The sequence below is a fragment of the Lutra lutra genome, chromosome 4, assembly GCF_902655055.1.
Source record: "Lutra lutra chromosome 4, mLutLut1.2, whole genome shotgun sequence".
Taxonomy (NCBI): domain Eukaryota; kingdom Metazoa; phylum Chordata; class Mammalia; order Carnivora; family Mustelidae; genus Lutra; species Lutra lutra.
In genome coordinates, this window is record NC_062281.1 from 112,218,614 (window position 1) to 112,244,140 (window position 25,527).

Consider the following 25,527-nt stretch of genomic DNA (forward strand, 5'->3'; position numbering starts at 1 on the left):
AAAAGCCATGCTTTTGTACAATTTGAGTGAGCAGAAGAAAACTACCCAGATGCAGTTGTGAATGTGTGTCCTATGAGGCAAATCAGGGCTTGAGTGAGTGTCACATCCAAATATTAGCGTAGAATTTCTTAAAATCCATGGGAAGGCTAGGATTGGCTTCTGATGATGTCACAGGGCTGAAGATAAGGATGGGTCAGATGGTCTGGGTTGGGAAGAAGAAGGATGTTTAGGTACATGAGCAACAATTGTTGGACTTTCTATTCCCATTAGCTCACGCTAACTATGGTAGCATCCTTGGCTCCATTTTGTGGTTGGATACTACTTTGATATTATTTTTCTTTCTGGTAATGCTCTGTGACCTGATTTTATCACTATACATCATAGGACTCATGCAATGTGTTATTCATCTGATAAGTGTGAGTTAAGGCATTTCCTTATTGTAACCGTGTTGAGAAAGAGCTTCCTTTTGGTGCAGAGGATGGAGATGTGCCTTTACTTGCTTTACATCACTAAACCTAATGTCTCTGGGTGCCTATGTCTTCCTTAACACCTAAATCATCCTGTAGAAAAATGTGTCCTGTATTCTCAGAATAAAAGGATAATAGCATTTTTCCTGGCTTGTCTTTAGAGTGTGTGTGCCACAAAATAATAATAATAATAATAATAATAATAATAATAATAATAATTCTGCACTAGCTTACCTATTACATCAAAGTGTCTACTTAAAGAAAGCTGAATATCAATTCCCAGGAAAGGATTGATCTTTATTGACATTCTTAAGTTGGCTTTCCCAGTGATTGAAATAAACTAGATATGAATGATGGCCAGGGTGTGTGTATGTATGTGTGTGTGTGTGTGTGTGTGTGTATGTGTGTGTGTGTGTGTGTATGTGTGTGTGTGTGTATATATATATATGTATATATATATATATATATATATATATATATATATATATAGGCTAGCCCTGTACCTTGCAATTCTGGGATTCTTTTGAAACTAGAAGTCCAATATTAGAATTCTTTGATAAAGATTGGGATTATGAGTAGGGTTCACCATATTTCTTTTGAATGGAAACAAAGGCAATTTTGTGATTCCCCTGGGAATTGAACCTAGGATCTTCTGCATTTAAAACAAATGTGTTAACTGCTATACCGTGGAACCTGAAGATGAGCATGGGATTCGGAGACAGGGTGATGTAGGATTGGGGCTGGGGCTCATCAAGTGGGACTCTAAATGACCATGTAGATCTTTGAGGTCCAGATATGAATCTGGTGCAAGATGGGAGACTCTTTACAAGGTTATCAGTCCACTGAAATAGTGGGCTTTGGACGTAGTATGTGAGCCCAGAAATGGGATGTGAAAAGGAGACTAAATTTTCTGAAAAAGCAGATGAAATGGTGCATCAGTCTTTGGGACCAAAGCTGGAGGAGAGCTGGTGAAGCAACACAGGGACAGAAACAAGATTGTCACAGGCGGTTAGGGAGCAAATTACTTGAATTGCAGCCCGTTTACATTTGAGCGAATGTGCTTCTGGGACCTTGGGGCTTGTTCTTAAAAGAAACAGTCCTGTAGGATAGGTGCCTTGCCAAAGTCCAGATTGGCTTCAGTGCTGGAGAAACAGACACATTTTGCAAAATCCTAGTGTTCATAGCTGGGGGAGAGCTCAATTCCCAGGAAAGGTTTGTTCTTTATTTGACATTCTTAAGCATCAGCCAAGTATTAGACAATCTGTAGCCAGAAAGTTGAAAGAAATTTCTGCTGGCATAGCCTAGTTGCTGGATGTCTTCTGGAAAAATAAGAAATCCTGTTGAAGAACTATGTCATAATCCACTCCAATCTCTCCCTCACCATCCCCCCCCCCCAACCCATGTCTGGCCTTTATAAAGAAGGGTGATAAATCTCCTTTCCAAAGTTATCTCAGTTATGGCAGAGGAAAGTGGAAATATGTTGTCCACTTGAGAGGAAGGTTATTGAAGTACCATGGTACATGATTTGTTAGAGCCTGTTTGATTTAAACTCTGATTATACCCCAAACACTCAGTTCTGCTTCACACACAGAAAAGATCTCCTACAGCCCATTCTACCTTCCAATCATTTTCACTCCTTATCTACTTTGTAGGGGGAGGTAGACTGTTATTAGCCTATGAAAAACACATCCTGGGTTGCATGTATTATGGAGAACTCTCCTATGATACCTATTCATTTTTCTCTTATTTTACCTGTAGTGATGTCTGCAAGTGCCTGGAGCTGGAGCTGGATGTGGTACTATGATGGGTAGTACAGGGAACAGAAAGGCTACCTCCTTGTTGTCCATAAAAATCGGCTTCCATTTCTCTCTCTCTCCCTCCATACATGTAAACATGTCTGTCAACACACTCAGACACATACGAAACATATGATAGGATTACGTGCTAATTCAAATCCACTCATTCTTTTAATAAATATGTATGTTGAACATCCTGTATGGACAGGAAGAGTAGCCCTAATGAAATGTCTGTAGACATTATTTTGTGTGTTCTTTCCTTCTTCGTTATTCTCTTCAAATCAGATGATTTATGTTTCTTGCTTCAAGCTTTCTTTTACAGAGCAAGAAGCAGAAATTCCTTGAAAGCAACCCTCTTTCTGAAAGACTGTGCTTATAAGAGTGGAGAAATGGGGAGAGAGGAACACTTTCAGTGTCACTGACTGGGAATGGTGAGAGCAAGGCTGCTGGGTCTCCGAGTAGAATGGTTCTACCCCTTTTCCTTGACAGCATCCTTGGGCAATGGCAGGACTCAAAGTATACCCAGAGACTCAAGCCTTGACCACAGAATTCCCATTCCCCATAAAGAGTCCTGGACCTCAAGAGAGGCACAAGGCAATCAGGGGCCATGTGCGACAGTGTCCGAAGGGAAAATAAGCTTTTCCACAGTAATCAGTACGTACCCAAAACAGGATGGGCCTCTGCAATGACTTGGGACAGAATAGGAGAACTCACCTGAATTTTTATAAGACACTAAGGAAACGAGGACAAAATGCTATAATAATTATTAGAATTAAAATCTCTCCAGATTGGTGGAATATGGAATTAAGCTGATTAAGCAGTATTGTGTTTAAGTTAATTTAAAGAAAATAAAGCAATGCTTTATTGCTTGTGCATCTGGATTTGTGGATTAAGTCCCTACCTGCTATCACTTAGCAGGGAACACAATTGTAAACAAGTGATTACTATTGTGAACTGACTGATCTACAAAGGAAGAAGTCAGGGCACTTCGGAAACAACCTGAAGCTTAGTTGGGAGTGTTTTTGTGGGATATGATGGATGAAGGAAGTAATTATTTCTTGAGTGAACATTTTAGCTATTATCTACAGGATAAATGAGTTACCTTGGTTAAGGGGACATAGGAAGGTTGAAGAATGTTTCAGGAAGTGAACAATATTTGAAAATATCCTGAGGTGAAAAAGAGCGTGGAACAGCCAAGTGTGCCCAAGACATGCACGCAAGGCCGGGAAAGGTCAGACACAGAGAACAAAGAAGGGTCAGGTTGCTTGAGGCCTACTAGATTATTAAACACAGATAATAAGAGATATGGAAAGTCACTGAAGTATTTTAAGTAGGGGAGTGAAATAAAAGATTTGAGATTTTTCTAAGATTAACTTTGGTTGCAGTTTGGAAAATAAAGTGACAAGAAAGATTTAGAGGGCCAATGAGTAGGCCTTGTGATTATAGTTGGTTGGCCTAGCTTGCAAAGGAAGATGGTGAGAAGTCAAAAATAAAGAGAGTTTTGGGAGACTGAATCACTAGATCCTGATGACTAATGTTGAGGTAGGGGCATGAGGTGGAGGGGTAAAGAGTGAGAAAGCTTTCTACATTTCTAGTTTGAGTAATAAAATAGAGGAGGGGAAATAATGGATTTAAGAAACACTGGTTGAAAAACACAATTTAAATTCAGTTTTGAGAAAATGGGTTTGATCTGCTTTGGAGATATCTAAGCCTTTATATACATGTTACAATGACCACAATTACTGAATGTCATAGTAATTTATTATTGGACTAAAGGTGATCATAATGAGTACTATGATAATAAATTAAAAGTAGGTGATTCTATGTTGTTAGATACATTAAAAATATTTTAAAAGGAATTAAAATAGATATGAACAATTACTGACAAAAGTTAACAACCTTGACCAAGAGACCTGCCAAAGACAGATTGTGGACCAAATAAATTTTCCTCAGATTTTTCAGATGACAGGAAGAAGCTGGTGGAAGAAATAATCGGAAGTGGCTAACAACACACCTTGAAACCCAGGAGATATTAAGTTCTTCAATTTCAGATTGTTAGGCAATGTAATTCATTACTATAAACAGCGGATATTCCATCAAGCCACCATGAAGAGCATTTAGTCTGCACAACCTTTCAAGTGCTAACCCTCCAAGTGCATCGCCTCCGAGGAACCATGAACCAAATGGAAAAATGTGTGGTTGTTGGTCAGAAAAGTCTCTACATCTTGAAATTATAATGGTAGCGATTGGTTGCTAAGTTTGCTACCCCTCTACCCATCTGTTAAGAGCTATCATTATGAAACTAGACATTTGGCTTCTGGTGTAAACTTTATCACAAAGCTTGCCACAGATGGAAGAATCCAGGGAGTTTCTAGCCAGTCCTTGCTTTCCTTCATGCCGGGGATCATGGTAGAGACTGCGCGTTTCTCTTTTCCTCAAAGAGAATGGAAATGGAAATAGAATTGATGCCTCAGGAAGCACAAACAGGAAGATAACCCTTAAGAGATTATTGGGGTTATCAAGGCCTCCTTGCTTAAACTCGTTAAGTGGTTAGTGAAAGACACGGTGAGGAGCCAGGCGTGGGTATCTTGAGGTTCTGAGACATTTGTTTCCTGAAGAATCCTGTACTCTTCTTAAAGACATTTAACAGACTCTACCTTCTAGTATAGTTAAATGGCAAGTTTTCTTCTTTTTAGACAAGTATAAACTGCAAATAGCAGACAGGAAAACATTAAAGGGTTTCTATATGCTTATTGGGATAAGCAACAGTTTGGCACAATTTGACTACAAGGCTGGTTGTAACAGTTGGGAAGTATCTGGCCAGGGCCAGAGGGGGTGGTGGGGTGGGGTTGAAAAGGGAATAGGAAAAGGAAGTGAAGAAGGAAGACTATTGTTCCTAGAAAGATGGTCTCCCTTGTGGCCCGCTGCCTGGAAACTCGTAACACTTGTATAGTATCCCAAATAAGGGATAATGCATAGTAAGGTGCAGTCAGAGAAGGCAGTGTGGATCTGTCCAACTGCAAATATGCAACAGCCTCCACAGCCAGGAAATGACTGGGTGGGTAGACCACGCATAGGCAGTAGTAGGAAGGCATGGGGAAGAACAGTGCTCTAGCCTCGGTGGGAACCAGGAGGTAAGAGTACTTGGTCAACAATATCTACTCCATGGGTGGTTGTGGAGCTGAACTGAGACAGTTGGCTCATGGTGACTCAATAACTGGGCTGTGGGCATTAGAAGTCAGGCTGGTTAACAGGGCCTGACATGAGATATGGCCAACAAGGTCTGTGGCCAACTGTGGCCTTCAGAGAATTCACATTTATTACATGGAGCTACTCTGCTGGGCACCTTCCATAAGTTATCCCCCTTCACCCTGACATCAAATATATGCAGACGTATGAACATCTCCATGTTATAGAGGGAGAAATTCAGACTCAGAGAAGTTAAAACAATTTGCACAAAGACACCCAGATTATCAAGGATGGAGCCAGATTTAAAGTCTACCTGATTCTGTGCTCCTTCCATTGGTGTGTGTCTTCAGAGCACTGGGAGAGGTGGGTTAGAGAAAGGTGGGTTCACAAGGAGGAGGTTTGAAATTTGGAAACTTGGCAGAGAGGAACTTAAAAATAGAAGCATAGGAGTTCTGTATTTAGTGTGCCCAGAACCCACTTGGTGGCCTCCGTGGTCCATTCCTTACTGCATTTTACTTAGTTCCGTTTGGGTAGCCTGGTCTGCTAGACTGGATGTACCCCATGAATAGGGAGATAACTAACTTTCTCTCCTCAGTGCCATGCAAAATGTTCAGAGAATAGTTGGTGCTTACACATTTGTTGAATAAGTGAATTCATTAAGTCAAGGCCAGAACTGTAAGTTACAGCACCCAAATGTACAGAAATTAGTTGCAAAACCCAAGCAGAATAATGACACCTGTAAACAGAAATCTTTTTGAAGCAAAGTAAGGTGTACTATAATATATTTGGGTTAACCTGTTAAGCAGAGTGTTACAAGCGTGAACTTGAGGGCAGGTCCCTTCATACTTACCGTGTCTCTCAAAGTCCTCCCAGGCCAATGTCTTTCACACAGTAGACATTCAGTGATATGTTACTGAATTCTAAAAAGAAGTTAACGGTTCAAAATCATGCATGATCTTCATATCTTTGGGTAGCTTGTTGGGGCATTAGCGTTTTAAATCTTCATACATGAAACGCGTATGCAATTTGTAGTTTTAAGATTTAAGGTCACAACTAAACCATAAAAAACATTTGGATAAAAAGTGAAAAGTGGAAGTATTTTGTGCTATATAGCGACAGTCTAAAATGTAATATTTTACTTTTGGACCCCAAGCTCAAACCTCCTATCAAGATTACCTCTACCTTGAAAACTGGGCAAAGTCACACCCCCAGCATTCTTCTGATAATCTCAATTAGTTTAGATGTGAGAGTACAAATTGAAAGGAGAAAGGAAATGCTTGAGCTGCTGGGAAGTGCTATTGACATTACTGAGGCTCTTTGGTCCTTTAATTGTGCTGGTAAAAAATACTAATGGGGTCAAACAATTGAAAACTCAATTAGATGAAAACAACTGGGAACAAGAAGGGAAAGACAGGAGTGTGGGAGGCTGAGAGGTTAATATCAACTTCTGTCTAATTTAGGATTTGGATTAAAGAACAGAGAAGCTCAAACCTGCTCAAATCATGTTGCCATCTGTGACTCTGATGTGGCATTTGGAAGAGTAAAAACACATGCTGGAAAATTACCAAGACAAAGAAAAATTCTGGAATCTCGGCACAGGATTTTCCTTTGTGGCTAAAAGGCTGAGCTACTTTGGAAACATTTGGATTTCTTCTCTTCTTTATCTGAGCTGCCAAGCATCTCTTTTAAAGCATAGACATTGCATTCTCTATAAGGAGGAACCTTTATGAGTTAATCAGTCATCATTTTCCAGGCTCGTCTAGGAGTCACATCATTAAGAAGTATGTGTTGGTAGTTATTATCTAACAAAAGGGAGAACAAGAGAAATTAAAAATCTTGTTTAAGTGGCATGATACTTAATGAGCTCTAAGATGTTCTCTGTAGCCCCAGTTCCCATGGAAATTATTTAATGCTGAGAGGGAGTTCAAACTCCTGAAGGAAGCTGCATATTTTCAGAGAACCTAAGCTGAGATGCAAAGCAAGAAAGGTCTGCATTTTCGAATAGAACATTTTGTATTACATGCACATCTGCATTCACTATTTTTTAAAATAATTTTATTTATTTTAGAGAGAGAGCTCAAGCAGGGTAAGGGGCAGAGAGAGAGAGAGAGAGAGATTCTCAGGCTGACTCCCATGGGGCTCTACCCAGAGTCTTGAGATCATAACCTGAGCTGAAACCAAGAGTCGGACGCTTCACTGACTGAGCCACCCACATGCCCCTGCATTTTCTCTTCTTAAAAAGGCTTCCAGGAAACTGGCTGAGGGCAGAAGACAATATCATTATACTTCCAATTTCAAATTGTCACTCTACTTTGTATCCTTCACGTACTTGATTCTAACATGAGTTGATATGGGCAGAAATCCTTTTTATTTTTTTATCTGAAAGGGAAATTATGTGATATGAAGTATCCTAACCTCATACCATTTCTGTGAATTCCCTGGATTATAAAAGTGGCTTCCCTTCAATTCAGCGTAAGGGAATTTTTTTAAATTTGAATTTTTGGGACCAGGCTCCTGTGTGCAGGCATGGTCTAGAGTGTGACGGACATCGAGGACAGCACAGCTGGCCCCTTCTCACAAGCAGCTTTCTACCTTGGCTGTGTCGCTGGCGTTCAGTGTTGACAGATCCAATGTTACTGTCATCCAGTTACCTTCCTTCAGTGACAGGACTCTGGGGCCTCACGGTGCGGGATAATAAGGACCTCAGAGCTCAAAGCTCTGGCTCCAGTGCCAGACTTCTCTCTAAACACTTACGAGGTTGTTGGTAAGTGACTAAACATCTCTACACCTCGCTTTTCTCCACTGCAGAACAAGACCAGCATCAGCTAAGACAGAGATTGTGAAAAATTAAATAAGATATCCAGTAACGCTAACTCCTCTAAACAGGCTGTCCTCTACAAAATACCCCACTCACAATAGAAAGTGTTCTTTAGAGTTGGTGCCCAAATGACATTGACGTCTACATTTCCCCTTCTGTATCTCTCTGTCTTTTTTACTAGCGGAATGCTGCTCCTGTTGTAGTTTGCCGTTGCAGTTACTGTTGTTTCCTTTGAGGAGATGACCTGTACCTACTGTCATCACGTGGGATGCCTCTAGGCCTACGAACATCACATATGCGGCTCCTGTGGCCACAGTGGTTCAGATGACCTGGTTGGGTCTTTCAGCCAAAGCTGCAGGCATGCTAGATGGTGTAGGCACAAAGAGCCTCTGTTTTCTGAGGAGTGTGACCATGAAGTCTGTGGAGGAGAGCAGAGCCAAGGTGCGGGGCTCAATGACTTTATTTGAGTTCCTAAACACAGCGAGCCCAGAGCGAAATCCTGCGTGCCCTGGATTTTTCATCAAAGGAGCCAAGAAATTACCTTTTTTTTTCTTTTTTTTTTTCTTTAGCAAGTTTGGATTAGTTTCTCACCTTTTCAGTTGAAAGGGTTTTGTTGTTGTTGTTGTTTTAATTAATTAATTAATTAATTAATTAATTTGCTGGAGAGAGCGAGAGCACTCAGCTGGGAGATAGGCAGGCAAGGGAAAGGGAGAAGCAGACTCTCTGCTGAGCAGGTAGCCTGACGTGAGACTTGATCCTGGGACCTGGGGATCATGACCTTAGCTGAAGGCAGATGCTTAGCTGACTGAGCCACCCAGGGGCCCCTTATTGAACGGGTTTCCATGAACACTTCCAAGGGTGGAAATTGATGGAGGGCAGGGGGAAGTAAAATTTAAATTCGAAGTAAGATTATCTTTTACTTGCAAACTGTTTTCTTTAGAGGGTCCATATACTGCCTCAATTCTCTAATGTATTTAAAACAAAATAATCAAGATGATCACTCTAAAAATTTCTTGCTTGGAGTTATGTGTAAGGAACCCAAAAGCACCTTGCATCATTAGAAGAGCAGCACAGAGATTATCATCTGAAGCATGTAGAGAATAATGATGCGTCTCCACCAGAAGAGGGCACTGTAACTGTCTGCGTGTGGTGTCCACAGAAAGAAGCCAGCATTTTTGGAATCTCAGAAACACCTTTTTTTAAAAAAATTTCCCTCCACCACGCATCTCAACCTTAAGAGACAGACAAAAGAAAGTCAGGTTAAAAGCTGTCTGCAGAAGGAAATGGTTAACAGAAATGAAAATTAAAGTAAGAGTAAGACCGTAGAATTCCCACACGGTCTTGTGAAACAATCCAGGTGGTCCCCGCTGGAGAGAACCCTGGCAGCCGGGAAGCGGCAGGCAGAGGTAAAAAGGACATATTGCTGTGCAAAGTGGACAGCAAATTAATGGAATTTGTTATCCCAGGGGTGTTGTAAGCCAAATTAGTAATGTGGAGAGTCTTAGATAAATGTATTCTTATGAGATAAATGGGGGAGCTTTTGAAGGACGGAGGACAACTTGGGGAATGCCCTCTATTATTTAATGACCACAGAGTGCCAGGGGGGAAGTGGAAAAGCCCTCATGACTTATGGAGTTACAAGTGTGGTTTAGCCTTTTCAAAACCGTGTGATCTTGAGTCCACTTGTCAATATGGGGTCATAATACAGCTATCTGACATCACTGTGGGAAGCTCAAAACAGATCGTTATTTCAGTACCTTTGAAAGACAACAGATGAAGTTGAAAACAAAGTTCTAACACAAGTAAAGGACTGCTTATATCATGATCACCAGTAACCCCTGGCCAAGCCCCATGGTCATTCCATCCCTTCATCTCTATCTGGTTTGACGGATCAGCACTATTTGGCAAGTTACCACTCTTCTCCTTGAAACTTCTCATGTCCCCACCATGATGCTGCCTTCACCAGCTTTTTCTCCTTTACTCTTTCTCCTCTTTAGTCTCTTTGCTGTCCCCTTTTATCTCTTCAATCTTTAAATGTTGGAGGTGACTCAGAGCTGAGCCCTCTTTTCTTTTCAATCTACTCTCTCCTCCTGGGGGCAATTTCATCCAGACCAGTGGCTTTAAATTTTGTCTATACCTTCATGACATTTCAGTTTATATCTCCAGATGAGATTTTTTTCCCCCTGAAACTGGGGATCCCTATAACCAGCTTCCTACCTATCATCTTCACTTGGATGCCTAATAGTTGCCTGACATTTACCAAGTCCAAAGTAGGGCTCCTGGAATTTTCCTGCACACTTGTTGCTTCTAAAACTTCCTCATCGGGTCAATATCTTCTTCTATCTTTTAGCTGTTCAGTCCAAGATCTTGGTGTCATGGTTGACTCATCTCTTTCTCTCCTCTCTCATATCTGGTCAATCCTGTCAACTCTTCACACTGTATCTGGAATCTGACCACTCATCCCCACCTTCACTGCCTCCACCTTGGTCCACACCATCATCATCGTTACTAGAACAGCTTCCTAACCAGTTTCCTAACAGTCTCTGCCCTTGTCATTTAGCAGTCACAACGTGTAGCCCAAGTAACCTCATAGAAATCAGCTCCTGCCCCTCCTCTTCTCAGAATTCTTCATGGTTTCCATCTCAGAGTAAAAGATGGTATTCCTGACATTTTATGATCGAACCCTGTTACCTCTAAAAAATAATTTTCATCTACTTACCATGTTGCTCACTCTGCTCCAGCCATATTAGATTTCTTGTTATCACTCTACTACTATAGACCTATTTCCACCTCAGGATATTTGTATTTCCTGTTTCTGCTGCTCTTCTCCCAGATGTCTGCACGGTGAGCTCCTTCACTAACCTTAAGTTTTTATAGGAAAGTGGCCCCAGTGAGGTCTTCCCTGGCCTATCTAACATTCCACCACCCCACATGATATTTCTTATTCCCTTTTTCTTATTTATGTTTTCATTTTTTATTTCATTATTTATTTATTTATTTATTTCATTTTTTATTATTTTTGAGGATAAAAGCTTTTTTCCCCAAAGAATTCCAGGCTCCAGGACAGTGAAGAAATCAGGTCTCTGGTAACAAGTGGTGGAGTCACCAGTGTGAACATGAGCATCTGCTTAATTATGCACTGAACAACCCTGTCGTGACTTCGGGGGTCTTGGCTGCTGTCTTTACATCTGCACAGGGCTGTCTGAGGAAAGAAGAGTGTGGCCCTAATGGGGACAAACCAGAACCAGTGGGAAGAAATACAGGAGGCCTAGAGGCTGACTTAGCATAGCAAGAACCTATATATTGACTCCCTTGATAGGAAGACCACACTTCTTCACAGCAAGTCAGTAGAGACTAGATGACCATCTGGCAGGAATTTTATATCACTGATTTGTGCCAAGACTAGACCACTGACTGCTAAAGTCCCTTTTACCCTTGGAAGCTGAAGTGACACCAGCTAACAGGGATGCCTGGGTTTATCTGAGAGACAGGCTGGTCAAGGGGTCTTGGCTCAGGACTGCTGGGCTCACAGCATTATTCTACTGGCTCAGCTGCTCTTTGTGTCATTGGCCTTCATACCTTTGATCTTCTAGATGGACCTGCCCCTCCCGAAGAGCTGAGGAGCTCTTAGAAGCTGTGTGCTCCTGCACATTTTACCAATTGGATCAGGCTCAGGATTTTAAACTGTGGGAATGGTGCCAAGAAACAGTCAGAGACTGCTATCATGAATTCCTAACTTTGGAGGGAGTGGCTGCTCCCTGAATTTACCTTCCTGGACTGGTGTGGCACAAACAGGGCTTTGGTGGGCCATAGGAAGCTGTGACAGTGGTCAGCATGTAGACCATGAGTGCTTGGTGCCCCTGCCAGGAGACAGACATGAGGGGACCAGCCTCAGAGGGCTCTGTTGTTTGGGGGTACTTTGTTCTCAGCTCTTAAGGACAAGCATGCAGGAAGAGGGCTTGACCCTTTAACAGAGAGCAACTTCATAGAGTCCCCCAGATTCCTGAGCCTCTTCCTCATGGTTTGGCCAGTCCTTCCATGGATTAATGTCACTGAAGATTGTCCCTGACTCCAACAGTCTCGGCAGCAAACCTGGCTTCACCACACACGTGTGTGCATGTGTGTGTAAACACATAATTCAGTTAATAGGTATATTGTTTGTATATATGTAATATAATGTATATATGTATGTATAAAAATGTTTTTGAGTTTTGATAACTTTATCAAAATTTACCTGTGGTAAACTCTGGCAAGGGCAGAGAAAGAGTGAAGGACTATCATCAATTAATGTAATTTACTCCAAAAGGAGTAATATATTCATCAAGGAAGTCAATATTCATTCAGCAGTTAATTAATTCAATTGTTCATGAACTTATTCATCAAACAAATATTTTTCAAGTGTTTGGAAGGTTCTAGATTGTATGTATTCTAGTCCTGATGGGTCCCTCTTTAACTGTTCAACAGAAAAAAAAAAAAAAAAGAAGCAGCGAAATAGAAGCCCCTAACTCATACTGCCTTCTTATTTTTCATGGTGAAGACTAGGTCCTCTCTATTATATCTGCTCTGTGGAACAGGGGAGTTGTTGGAGGGAAAAAGTCAGAATATCTATGAAGGACCATCTTTTTCTCATGCTATTTGAAAAGAATAAGACCTGGCTAAGAATTAACTCATCTCTCTGTATCAGGTCTTAGTGTTTCATTTGTTATTTATTTATACATATCCTAGTCCACAGTGATTTGAAACAACTTAAGGAAACACATAAAATACTATAATGATGTAGGATTAAAAGGCAAAAATAGAATAAGGAGACAGACTGAATAGAATGTCAAGATTAGAAAAGAATTAATAAGAAATTTAGGACCTTGGGGTGCCTGGGTGGCTCAGTGGGTTAAGCCTCTGCCTTCCGCTCAGGTCATGATCCCAGGGTCCTGGGATTGAGCCCCGCATCGGGCTCTCTGCTCCGCCGGGAGCCTATTTCCCCCTCTCTCTTTGCCTGCCTCTCTGCCTACTTGTGATCTCTGTCAAATAAATAAATAAAATCTTTAAAAAAAAAGAAATTCAGGGCCTTATAATGAACACAATTATTATAATTGAACAATAACTTTGGCAGTGAGTTGCCTAGTAACCTAAGTGAAAAGATAACCCATCATAATTTCATATCTTTAGGATTTTAATGATATGTCAGGGAAGCTCAGTGTAAACAAGTTTCCCACAAAGTAGTTCATTTTTTTTCCCACTTGTATATAGTATAATAATATAAATAAACAAATAAGTATCATTTGCGTGTGCGTGTGTGTGTGTGTGTAACTTTTAGGGAGTCTACCTTGGCTATTGTATATATGAAAATATGATCTGGAATGATCTGGAAACAAAATTTTAGCCATTATTTTTAACTAAAAACAAAAACATAAGAAGAGGATGAGAGATATTATGTGGGGTAATGGAATTTTAGGTAGGCCAGCAAAGGCCTCACTGAGGCCACTTTTTTTTTTTCCTAATTTCTTTTCAGCTTAACAGTATTCATTGGTTTTGCACCACACCCAGTGCTCCATGCAATCCGTGGCCCTCCCTAATACTCACCACCTGGGTCCCCCAACCTCCCACCCCCCCCCCGCCCCTTCAAGACCCTCAGGTTGTTTTTCAGAGTCCATAGTCTCTCATGGTTCACCTCCCCTTCCAATTTCCCTCAACTCCCTTCTCCTCTCCATCTCCCCTTGTCCTCCTTGTTATTTGTTATGCTCCACAAATAAGTGAAACCATACGATAATTGACTCTCTCTGCTTGACTGAGGCCACTTTTGAGGAAAAACCAAATGTTAGTGAAAGAGCTCACCATGTGGATGTCTGGGGCGGAGCATTCCAGGCATCAGAAATTAAAAAAGCAAATGTTTTGAGGCAGAAGTATGTCTATGATAGTGGAGAAAAAACAAGGAGCTAATGTGGCTGGAGTAGAGTGAACAACACAGTAAGAAGAAGATGATTTTTTAGAGGTAACAGATCATAAAATATCAAGGACACTTAAGCTATTTGAATTGAACTATTTAACTATTTACCTTGAAGACACACAGTAATATTAGTTTTTGAATGATTTCAATAATGTATAAATATTTATGCAACACATTTTATTGGTTATTATTTGTAGTAGAGATAAACATTTTAGTAATCAAATACACAGTCTCTTATTATTTTATTTTATTAAGTCACATTTACACAGTTTTGATATTAGACAGACAAAGATAATTTTATATAAACACACGCAGTTGGGACTTTTCTCCTTTCTATAACAATCTTCAATAGTTCAATACACCAAAGGAAAAAAAAAAAGAAGAAGAACAAAAGACAGAAAAGAGAAAAAGATACAAGACAGAAAGTACACATCAATAGTTTTTTTCCCCTTAAATTACTCTGTCACTATAATATACATTTTCCCCCCATGAGGTAGATTTTTTTTCTTCAACAGCCTTAATTATTTTGATTTTTATCAGATATGATTTTTATTTTCTGTAGTCTTTACATGTGAGCTGTGTCCAGATGGAGAATAGTATAGTAGAATAGTACCTCTCTATATTTTTAAAAATCAGCCTTTTGGGTAGAAAAAATATTTTAGAATGGTACTTTAAAATGACAATGTAAATAAGACGATAAGAAAGAGTTTGCTTTAGCACTATCATGGAAATTGCAGAACTGAAAAAACATTTTAGTGGAAAATATAGACATTTTCAGCTGTTAAGCTAGTTTTTAGAGCTACCTTCAGAACTGTATGTTCCTGCAACTTTGTCCTTCTCAACAGCTACCATTTATTCTTTTTTTTGAACATGTATTTTCAAAATAAACAGAGCTCTGCTATTAGCGCCAGCACTTAGTAAGAGAGAGGAGCGAAGGAAGAGAGAGGAGAGACTTTACGTAAACTTTTGTTGAATATACCGATTCTTAGTTTGTGGCTAGATCTTTTGTCTGACAGTATCTGTTATGGGTTGTGTTGTGTTCCTCTAAAAGTTAAGTCAAGTCCTAACCCCTGGTACCTGTGAATGTGATCTTATTTAGAAATAGGGACTTGGCAGGGATAATGGGTAGGGAGGGTGCAATGGTGTAAGTCCTGTTTGGAATCTGAAAGCCTGAGAACTGAAAGTGCCAACGTCCCAGGGCAGTAGAAGATGGATGTCTCAGCCCATGCAGAAAGAAGGAATTTGCCCTTCCTTCACCTTTTTCTATTCAAGACCTGAACCGATTGGATGATTCCCACCTCATTGGTGAGAGCAACTGTTGTTCAGTCTACTGACTTAAATTCTAATCTCTTCCAGAGACACTCTCATAGATGTACCCAGAAGTAATGTTTTGCCAGCTATCTGGACCCCTAGCCTGGTCAAGCTCATACACAGAAAATTAACTATCATATAAGACATGGGAGAAGGGAAGGATTTTATTATTTTATGATTAAATATCAGTCTTCTAGTGAGCCTGAGTTCCTGGCTATGACTTTATTAAGTGTTTTTCTGCTTTTTTACCATTTACCCCCTTTAGTATGACAGGTAGAGTAGAGGTGCCTGGGGTAGGAGAAATGCCTTGTTCTAGGAAAGCAAATATATTTTTAAGTCAATGCTTATTATTTGAATACATATTAAATTCATACTAAAAGTGAATACATTTCCTGATAAATACTGAAATGTTTGAAGCTACTCATCTGTATTTGGAATCCATTTTGCAACCTTCTGTCTGTGGTTCTTAACAAAGAGCAGAAGGGAGAGGGGAAATCTTGACACTACTTGGGGTTTGTATTGGTGTTGATGCCTATCCTTGGTTGAGAACCTCAGATATAATAAAAAGATTAAGGGATTGATTTGTGTGGGTCTTAATATTGCCTTACCTTATATCTGAGGATAGGATATGTCAACTGATATGCCCCAAACTACATATTTAATCTGTGGTACAGCAAGACTCCAGTCCAGGGTTTTGAATTCCCACTAGAGTGACCAACCATCCCAGTTTGCATGGGACTGAAGGTTCCCCAGGATGTGGGGCTTTCAGTGCTCCAACCTGAAGGCCCCAGGCAAACCGGAAGTGTTACTCACTGTCACGGAGAATTTAAAACCCAGAAAAAAAGAGAATATAAGATGAGGAAATTTTCCCCTTAACATTTACTATCTGTGTGCTGATTACTTAGAGGATGCTTATGTATGTAACGTGGCAGATTACAGAAGATCAATTTGCTGGCAAACAGTTTATAAATTACTTCATTACTCATATCAGTGTTATCTGAGATTTCTATCTGTCTGACACAAGCAAACAATAAAACAGACAGAAGCTTCTCTTTTCATGGGAACTGTATAAGTGCTAAGTCTATCTGCCTGCTGGCAGCCTACGCTTGGGTGGGAGTATGATGGCAGCTCTCAGTAAATCTTTCTCTGCTTTAGATGTTACCATCAGAATCAGGAGTGGGAGGAAACAGGATGGGGCTGGAGGGAAAGCATCTTGGCACAGCCAGACGTGGAAACATCTCATCCTGTCTCTATTTTCACCTCCACTGCAACTGGATTGCTCTTTCCTTAATGTAATCATGGACCATGGTCGCTGACTTATTCTAGCTCCAAACGACCCTGGAGCTATGTGCCTCAATTCTCATTAAGCCTCAATCCCAGTGCTCTAGTTAGTTATTATAATCATCTTGTCTCTGACTTCCCTCCAATCTAGGGCTGAGGCGCACTGTTTTTCTAGGTAGTTCTTTCTCCAAAAAGACTGAAGTCTTGTCCCTGACCCTCATCAAATTGTTTAGTATCCTCTGCACAAAGACTAACCCTACCTATCACTTGTCAACTGCAGTTTAAAGACCAACATCTCTTAAGGCCCTGAAGGACATAGATAATTTGCCTGAAATCTGGTTGAAGGCGGGTCTATTGTTCAGCCACTATATCCGGCCTGCTATAATTCCAGCATTTGTTTGAAACTCCCCTCTCATTTTCCTGGCCAGGCTAGACCTGAGAGGGTACTGGCCGGGTAAGCTGTTGTGGGAAGCCGGAGCCCAGAAACAGGAAGTGGCATCCTGGAAGTTGGCTGAAGGTCTGTAACTGGGGCATCAATCCAAGGGGCTTAATGGAGAATCAGACCCAATGTATGGAGGCCAAATGGGATTAGGGGATCAGGAAAGTGGTAGAATTAGGATAGGAGACAGTGGAGGTGCTGTGGAGGATTGGTGGGCAGACACACATAGTAGCTCTTATCCTGGGATGTCCCTGACTCTTGAGGCATATTGCATTTGAAGAGGATGTAATGAAATGACTACTCACTTGCCGTAATAGGCCGGTCAGTTGCCCTATCATGTACTTCCTGACAAGTAGTCTTGCTCTGAGGAAACAGCAAAGTCTCCCCAACAATCATAAGCCTATTTTAAATACTTTCTTTGCAACCAGCCAGTACTCGGCTCCTGTCTCACCTTCATTGAGTTCTGTTATTGGCCTTCATCTAGATTGTTTTTGCATCCTTAAAGAATATCTGTTTAGATGAGTTTTTCTTCTAAAGCTAGATCCTGTCTAATTATTTAATGATTGTGCACTAACAGAGAAATATTCTGAGATGATAATTTCCATATTAGGGAAAGAAAAATTGAGGCTGACTTAGGCCAGACAAAGCAATATTTCAATTTTTTACTTTTTGATGTTGTAAATGGCCGTGGAAAATTTGCTTGTATGTTTTCCATCATTGGAACAGGGGCTTCTAACTTGTTCAGGGGTAATGTAATACCTCTGCCTCATGGCCATTGGGGTTTAGAGGATATTTGCTGATAGGAAAGTTATTTTAACGAAACACTGTATGTCTAGCCACCCCTCTACTCAGCTGCAGTAGCACAGGACTTTGTCCTCGAGGTGAGTGCCAGTCAGGGGAGAATGGTTTTCCCCAGTGAACAGCTGTTCTAGGGACCTCTAGCTCTGCCACTTTAGGGAAAATATTCAGCTTGCACACTCCTTGTTATTTTGAAAAAATACCTCCGGAAGTTTCTACTATAAGAGAGGATTGGTCCTCTGGTAGAACACCATAGTTCATTGTTCAGAACTTTCTGGAAAGTTCGAAAGCACAGCTTTTCAAGACTCTCTTTTCCAGAAACCATTTTATCCAAATTAAAAATTAAATTCTGAGACACAGTTAATATGTGTTAGCCTTTGTAGGAGCAGCACAAATCTAAGACTTCTATGTGAAGAGACCTATAAATCTTAACAATTGACATGGGAATATGGCAAATATGATTGTGTATGTTGAAATGTTTTTTTTTTTTTTTTTTTGTTGAAATGTTTTTTATTTGGTGACTTAGGAGTGACAACCACACCTGGCCACTGCTGGAGAATGTTATGATGGCTTAGTACTTAGTATTTTGGCTCTTCTCTCATTTTTACTAATTTTTGTAAATAGGTAAGATAGTTACTAAGAAAAGAACATTTTGAAATAATTTAAATCTTTCATCTTTATGTGTATTATGTCAAAACAAAGAATTAATAGAATAGATCTAATCAGTGAGTTTGAAAAGGAAATGGCGCCACCTGCAAAGATTAGTGGACATTTGGATGCTGTTTAGTTTGTACCTGGCGTTGGTAAAAGCACTTATAAGCACTTAAAAGTGCTTGTAACGTATAAGTTACATGTACTTACTCATCTAATTTTTATAAAATAGGTACCTTTATTATTCCAATTTTTATAGATGAAGGAACTGAAGCTTGGAGAAGTTAAGCAAGGTCCAAGGTCGTACACACAATGTTGGAGCTGAGACGTCAACCTAACAATCTTTCTCTAGGGCCTACTTAGACAGTGGTAGGAGGCCCAAACTGTCATTTTATCATGATAGGCTCAGATCTTGATGCAGTTCTCTAGGTTACATGAACCAATAATAGGTTTTCTATGCACATTCCAAGCTATTCTGTCAACCTTGGACATACTGTCCTTGATGGAATCCATACCAATCATTAAGCAAATGACATGAGGAGGACTATATTTATTGAGTAGGTGTGCTTGGGGCTTTAATATCTCTAGTTTTATTTGGTTCCAGATGATTACTTGATCATATGGATGTGATTTTACTTACTATTTTTGCAATTATTTCCTCAGTAACTCTGATTACCTCTTTTCTTTGTTAATCACCTTCTCTAATTTGGGTGATTTTATCAAAGTGCTGATAGTTGTAGCTCGAAGAACAGAATGCCCACTGCTCTTCTAGATTATAACTCTCCCAACATTAAAAGTGTCCAAATACTCTCTTTTTTTCTGTCAATTGTTTTGTCTCTTCTGTAGAGGCCCTGATGGTTATTCTTCACTGACGGATCCTCTTCCACAACCTGAGCTGTATTTCCTAACTCTCTCCTTCTATCTTTAAAATCTAATTTGTCCTTTTTGTCTGTTCTTTGTGTTGCTCATCCCATGTCTTCCAATCACCTTCATTTTTCCTCTGTGAGTCTTGTTCCCCATCTCTAGGCATCTCACCTTGCTTCTCTGTGTATTATACCTAAGAATGACCATTCACTTTTTCTTTTGTCGCAGTAATCCTTAACTTTCTTCATCCCATTCACTAAAAGAAACTCATGAACATAAATGTTCCAAATGCTTTTCTGGACTTCTCCTTCTCTTCCATTTCTCAGAATATCCAGTCCATTATATGAGAGGCACCAGCTCACTTTATCTGTGTCAGACACATTGAGTCATGATAGTCCTTACAACAGTTCTGTGAAGTGAATACTATTATAACTCTCAAGTTTGTAGGTGAGGAACTTGAAGAATAGATAGGCAATGTAACTTGCTCAAGACCATACTGATAATGAGTCATAGGGCTAAGTTCTGAATATGGATAAGGTAATTTCAAAATCTATGAGTTTTTTAAAAAGCTGTATTTATTTATTTTTAGAGAGAGAGAGTGGATGTAAACAAGGGAGGGGCAGAGGGAGAGAAAGAGAATTTTGGGGAGACTCCCCAGTGATCCTGGAACCTCACATGGGGCTTTATCTCACAACCCTGAGATCATGACCTGAGCTGAAACAAAGAGATGGATGATCACCCAGGTGCCTCTCAAAATCTGTTTTTAACCTGTAGAGATAGGTTGTAGTCCTACTTCCTTTCTAAAGGCAATGATCTGGCTACCTAGCCTCTGTCATCGCATTGCAATAAATATGGTCTCCTTATCACTTAATAAACAGACTGATCAGTATTGCCAAATATAGAATCTGCTCCTTCCAAAACATGAAGAGAACTTCTCACACACTGAGTTTTCTATTGATAGTTGATGAGAGATACAATAACTTGTTCTTTATTTGAAGGAGATCCTCTGGCATGCCTCAGGTCCATGGACCCCGAAGAATTTCATGGGTGTAACAGGCTCCCATATCCTTGTATGGTTTGTCTCCCTCTCTCAGGTCAGGGGGGCAGGGGAGGCGTGTTTCTTATTGAGGCTTGGAGAGTTGCTTGCTACTTCTTATTTATCAGGTCTGATTACACTGATGTCATCAATAGAGTGTATTAATGTGATGTGCTGCAGTGTTCAGAAGGTTCAAGTCCCTTCAGATTTTATTGTGACAAGGGCAGCAGTAGAGTTAACATAGCCCTGCAGCAAGATTGCTGATGATTAATTGTTCATATTATGTGAATGTAAAGTCCTTCTCATCTCCTTTCCTGATGGATGTTGAATAGAACATATTCACCAAATCAAAAACACATATGATATACCTAGGGCCATATTAATATGCTCTAGTAAAGATATCAAGTCTGGTAGAGTAGCAGTAACTAGGGCTAATGCTAGTTAATTTGTGTTATTTTGTGTTACTCCACTGTCTTCCATCAGGATCCATATGGTCTATGCACAGGCCCGACGAATGAATTAAGTAGGGATAAATAAATGGGGACCACCACTCTTACATCCTTCAAGTCTGGATTATGGCAATAGTCCATTCTCCTTCACAAAAAGTCAGATGATTTTTTTTTATTTACTACCTCAACTGGAGTGGGTTCTGATGCCAAACACTCAGAGAAAGTCTCTGTATTTTAATAGCAAGTTGCTTAAATCTTAAATTAAGATTTATAGATTGAGGAAGAGATGTTAAGACGATGAAATAACCTTAACACACACACACACATACACAGACATACATATGTATAAAGGAGATATCCATAGAGGTTAGACAAATGGTGAAGATATGGTGAAGAGTCCGTGGGAAGGCTATGAAAAGCATCCAGAAGTTGCTGGAGGTACTTATTAAGGAAATAGAATACTACTAATGAGTATTATTATACTAACTTGATATTAATGAGCATTTACTGTGGACCAGGCACTTTATTTATATTTCTTCAATTAATCTTTTTAATAAGCCAATGAGTCAAGGGCCATATGCTTCCCATGTTACAACCAAGAACACTGAAGTTTGGAAAAGTGAAATAACTTGTTTCAATTCTGGTCCCAAGCTGGTAAGTGGTGGAAATGGAATTCAAATGCTCTAGACTGGGGGCTGTAAGCCATGCCCCCCACATGTCTGTTGGCAGGAACATATCCTATTGGAGGCTGCAGTCTCTGATGACTAGAATAGAAGTGAAAGCTCTCTGCCTGCAGAAGAGAGATGCAGAAATGTCTCTGAATGTCTGAATGCTTCTGCCTGAACATTGTTAATGAAGGAAACATCATTAGGTGTTAAACTTGCTGAACATGATGGATACCTAAGGGGAATCTGGTTACTAGAATTCCTTCTCTTACAAATGGTTGTCAACATAATTAGTGCTCTGTAGATTCTGTAGATCTGGTACAAAGAAATAGAAGAGTTCTATGAAGATGACCTCTTGAGAAGGTAGGGAAGGCTTATTAGCTTCTTTTGTCTGCCTTAGGATTTTATAATCCCTCTGCCTCCCCAAAGCTATGCATTAACCATCTGCTAGGATTTTAACTTATTTCTTACTCGTTCAATGCTAACATCACGTTCATTTGAAATGGGAATGGTTGGAGTGGTGTTTAAAGGCAAATTCACTGGTTAAAAGCAGTTTTCACATAACACAAGCATACCCTATGTTAATATTTTTCTTCTTTTTTAAAGTAGTTTTTAGAAGGCTATATTAAATAATAATGATGAAAATTAAATACATTATCCCCAACCACCATAAAATAGATGGCTTAATATTTTACTTCCTTACAGTTTTTATTAATATGCATGCATCATTTTTACATAATTGTAATCAAAGCAGAGATATAATTTTGTTTTCTTTTTCCCCATTAATGTATGAGCGTTTTCCCATGTAGCTAGTTAGTGTTTTTAAATTAACACGTTAATGGATGCATATTACCTGCATGGAGTTACTGTAGCAAAATGCATTTAACCATTTCTACACCATTGAACAGTTAGATTGTTTTTAACCTTTTTACTGGCATAATAAAGAGTAATAAGCAATAAAAAAATAAAGAGCAATAAGCAAATGGAATATGGGGTCTGGGTGATCTAATTTTGAATCCTGACTTTGCTGTATAAGAAGTATGGAGCCCTGGGCTGGGTAAATACTCCCCGTATTCAATAATGTGATGTACTCAGAAATATCTGTTGTTAGAAACTGTGCATGGTTCTGGGCACAGAGAGGGAAACGAGAAAGATGTGGTCCCTTCCCTACACAGCTATGTAGCTAATAGGTCAGTAAAGTGTGAACAGTCACATGACTGTTGTGAGGAGTAAAAGAAATAACAACTGTTAAGTACTTAGCGCAGTGCCTGGCATGTTCTATGTGTCCAATATTACTCTTATTACAATCAGTTTTATTATTGCTTGAGTGCTGTTATTACTATTTTTGTTATTGTTATTTAAGTGTATATCTTTCTTCAAAGCTACTGGTTTTTAAAGATCATACACTTACCGATTGCTTTTATTGGGTATAATTTAACATTTCTTGAAGCTGGTCTTAAGGTGATATTAGTTTATAAGTTAAGTGTGGTATTTTAATTAATTATTAATTAATTAATTTTTACAGATTTACTTATTTGAGAGAGAGAGAAAAAGCATGAGCAGTGGGAGGGCAGAGGGAGAGGGAGAAGCAGGCTCCCCACTGAGCAGGGAGCCTGATGCAGGGCTCCATCCCAGGACCCAGAGATCATGATCTGAACCTAACATAGACACTTAACCAACTGAGTCACCCAGGAGTCCTAGTGTGGTATTTTTAAACGACACCTGAAGAGGAGACCAATGTTTTCTTTAGTTGAGCACCTCTCCCTATTGTCAAACTTTGTGCCAGGGCCAGGAGGTGGAGCAGTGGGGCCTAACATCTGTCCTCAGGGAGCCACAGGCTGGTTTTTCTTTAAGAAAACAATGGGATGATGATGTTCTCTATTGTTGTTTGTGTGTGTGTATGTGTGTGTGTATATATATATATATATATATATATATATATATATATATATAAAACTACATGGTTAATTTTCAATATTCATATTCAAAGAATATGAGAACACTGACTTTGTGGAGGAAAAATCCTAAAATCTACATACTAGTGTATCACCTTTGTAATAAAACAGATACATTCACTTTCTCAAGTTTATTTAAGTCTACATGACTGATTTAGTATCATCTTAATGATGATGGCTCCATTGGATCCATCAGCATAATTAAAACTTTGGTTTTAACTCCTAAATTATGAGTCATCGTTGCCACTATTTAAAGTCCACAAAGAATGAAGCCTATTAATGTGGCCAAGTTCACACTGATTAGAAAATTTGCTACAATATAAATTTTATTCATCAGCTTTGCTGGAGTTTCTTTATGTGAGACTGTGTACAAGAAATTCATGATGAAGATTTTGTATAATCCATTTTTGCTTATGAATTCATTAACTTTAATAAATTAAACCTGAACATCGATATCTCTATAGTTAGCAGAGATACCTAACCATAATCTCCAGACCTCAGGGGAAAGGTTTCAAGTAGAGCCTGATCCACAGTGACCCTCGGGGGGCAGCATTTATTTCTCTTTTACCCCTCAGCCACAATGGTTTGGCACACATTTAAAGTATTAAAATTTGCTAAGTTTTGATTTATGTCTACGCCCATGAACCTCTGATCATAGTCAACCCAATGAACATTTCCATCACTCTCAAACGGTTCCTTACACCTTTTGTAATCCTTCTCCACCCTTTGCCATCCCTACCTACCCTGAACTTCAGGCAACCCGTGATCTCTTTGTTGCTACAGATTAGTTTTCTGTTTCTAGAATTTTCTAAAAATTGAATCATACAGTATGTTTTCTTCTTTGCCCGACACTGCAAAGCTAATTTGAGTTGCATCCAGTTTGTGGATGTATCAATAGTGTATTCTTTTGATTGCTGAGTGTGAGCCCGTTGTGTGGATAAACTAAAATTTGTGCATCCATGTACCTGTTCATGAACATTTGAATTGTTTCTAGGTTTGGTTAGTGTACATAAAGTCATGGAAAAGACTGTGTGATTTCATTTTTCTTGGGCAAATACCCAGGATAGGAATGGCTGGGTCACATGGTAGGAATAGCTTATTCCTTTCATAGCCTGCCAAACTGTTTTCTAGAGCGGTTGCATCCTGTTGCATTCCTACCAGCAGCGTGGAATTGTTCCAGTCGCCCTACATCCTTACCAACACTGGGTACGGTTAATCTTTTCAATTTCAGCCATTCTAGAGATTGTACTGGAAAAGCCAGCAAACTGTGGCTCACAGGCCAAATCTAGCCCACCACCTGTTTTTGCAAACAAAGCTTCATTGGAACATGGTGGTGCCCATTCACTTCTGTTTTCTGTAGCTTTTTTGCTTTACCGCGGCAGAGCTGAGTAGCTTATAAAACTACTTGAATGTAGCTTATAAAGCCTAAACTATTTATGATCTGGTCTTTATACAAAAAAATTTGCTGACCCCTGGTAGAGCGGTTTCTCCTCCAGGCTTTACTTTGCATTTTCCTAATGATTAATGAGACTTAAATAGCACACGTAGATATTTAAGCTGCGGGCTTTTGTACCGAACACCAGGTGGCAGAGTTACACTTTTCCATTACCGCTTTTCTAATTACAACTGGAAAGAATGATCAAGATCATGCATCCAGCTACTTTTCTGAAACTTGACTCACCTTTTTGTCCCCCATGTTCTTCACTATGTCGTGTTTAATTGTTAGTCATGTGTCATCTAATTTTTCTACAAGCATGAGTACTTAATTTCTTTTATTCTAATTTTCTGCATAGTTGTAAACATCTTGTTCCTGAAGTAGCATTGATTTCCCAAAAATGCCCCAAAGTTTTTGTTGGTCCTTAGA

General features: G+C 39.6%; 2 long non-coding RNA genes across 2 annotated transcripts in view; one reads left to right on the forward strand and one right to left on the reverse strand.

The window, feature by feature from the left end:
- Positions 1–1,518: 1,518 nt before the first annotated feature.
- On the reverse strand, positions 1,519–19,062 carry LOC125098918 (uncharacterized). The gene is made up of 4 exons (XR_007126974.1): positions 18,931–19,062; positions 9,319–9,502; positions 6,303–6,372; positions 1,519–1,786 (listed from the first exon to the last, which is right to left on the reverse strand). It is a non-coding gene; the product is annotated as an uncharacterized LOC125098918 (long non-coding RNA).
- A 111-nt stretch (positions 19,063–19,173) lies between these two features.
- LOC125098920 (uncharacterized) overlaps positions 19,174–25,527 on the forward strand; it is a 34,519-nt gene continuing 28,165 nt past the window's right edge. The window contains exon 1 of the long non-coding RNA XR_007126975.1: positions 19,174–19,251. This is a non-coding gene — a long non-coding RNA (uncharacterized LOC125098920). The remainder of the gene's footprint in view (positions 19,252–25,527) is intronic.